A 1,975-nucleotide genomic window follows, 5' to 3' on the forward strand; every position below is an offset into this window, starting at 1 on the left:
AGGCTAATTTTGGTCAGTTTTTATCTAATTCAGGTCATTTTTTTGTCTCTTTTTGTTGCTTTTGTACCATCTTGGGTCATTGTGTGGTTATTTTGGTGATTCTGATTGTCTTTAAGGTTGTTTATGTTTCAAATTGTTCAGTTTGTGGCTCATTTTGATGGTTGTGTCTCTAATTTTGGTCAGTTTATGTCTTTAGGGTTGTTCTTACTAGAAATTTTGGTCATTTTGTGCATTTCAGTACGTTTTTAAGATAAAAATGGTGTAATCAGACTGTAAATGAGTATTGAATAGAATAAATGTGGACAGCTTGGTGAATGTAGAGAAGATTTCTGGATCAGTTTGGTCATTTTGAGGCTAATTTTGGTCATTTTGTGTCAGAATGTGTTTAATTTTGATCAGTTTGCATCTTTTGGTCCGTTTTTAAACATGTTGCATCTTTTCATGTTTTTTTTTTGTGGTAATTTTGTTTATTTTGCATCAGGTTTTGGTCATTTATGTGTCTAATTCAGGTCATGTTACATCTCTATGTTTTTTGTACCATTTTGGTCATTTTATGATTCATTTCATGTGTCTGTAAGGTTGTTTTGTTTCAAATTGTTCATGTTGCTCATATTAGTCATTTCATGTCAGTTTGTCCATTCTGTGACTCATCAGCCATTTCTGTCTCATTTTTCATCTTTTTGGTCTGTTTGCTCATTTTATCTCTCATTTTAGTTATTTTACACCAGGTTAAGATTGCTTTTTTCATTTTGTACATTTTGTGTCTCATTTTCGTCATTTTGTTGCTAATTTGTGTGTCTGGTTTTGGTTAATTTTGTCTTTCATTTTTGTCATTTTTGCAATTTTAGTCCCATTTTGGCCACTTTTGGTCTCAAAATGACCAAAATGATCCAGAAATCTTCACTTACATTCACAAAGCTGTCCAAATTTATTCTATTCAATATTCAGGCTTATAGAGAGCGTTGTTCATAGATCATTTACTGTCTGATTTATACAACGTTTTTCCCCTAAAAACATGCTGAAATGCACAAAATGATCCCAAATGAGATCGAAAATGACCAAAATTAAACAAAAACAATTTTAAGTGATGCAAAATTGCTAAATGAGAGATAAAATGAGCAAAACTGAAGAAAAAAAGAGACAAAAACTGATGAATAGACGTGAACTGACCAAAGAAACTAACAAGATGAACAATTTTAACCAAAAATAAACTTAATACAAATATCAGCCTCTGAATATAGGTTGACTTTATTCACTATTCATCAGATTTATGTATATTTCAGTTTCATATATCTGAATTTAATTAGTACAGCTGTGAACTATTTCCACAGTAGTCAGCCGCATTTTCTATAATTATGAATTCTTGTTAAGATAAAAACACCGAGATGATGGATCAGATCATTCCAACATTACAGGGTCAACATTTATTTAATCAGTATTTTAGAGCCCATTTTATTTACTTCACTTGTCTGGCATTTAAAATGACACTAAGAGAATTTCAGCTCTGAGATCAGAAAATAAAATCTATGAGGGAAGTGATTGGCTATTTGTCGATATAAAGAACCCTAAGAACTGTGTGGCTGACAATTAATCTTTGTTTACATTTTGATCAAGTAAAATATTTATTTTTGTCAGTTTGGACAAGAGAGACAAATATGAACATTTAACAGGTGAGAGGGAACTGAACAAGTGAAGGAGTGGTTTGAGATTTTCAGTGACCAAACAAATACAACACAGTCTAATTTAAGACTAAATAAAGTGAAGATTTGGAGCAAACACTTTGGAATTTTTGGGAAGCTTCCTGATAGAAACATGTTCAGGTGGTTAAAGGAAAACGTAAGAAGCTGTTAAATGTGATGAGTTTGGACAGGAAGTGAAAATTTGTATTAGATCATTAGTATTTGATGCAGCACAGACATGATCAACAAGAGGCGGTTCAGTCTCAGACTGATGTTTGCAGAGGTGATCTAGAGAA

This window comes from Acanthochromis polyacanthus, chromosome 22, assembly GCF_021347895.1.
Source record: "Acanthochromis polyacanthus isolate Apoly-LR-REF ecotype Palm Island chromosome 22, KAUST_Apoly_ChrSc, whole genome shotgun sequence".
Taxonomy (NCBI): domain Eukaryota; kingdom Metazoa; phylum Chordata; class Actinopteri; family Pomacentridae; genus Acanthochromis; species Acanthochromis polyacanthus.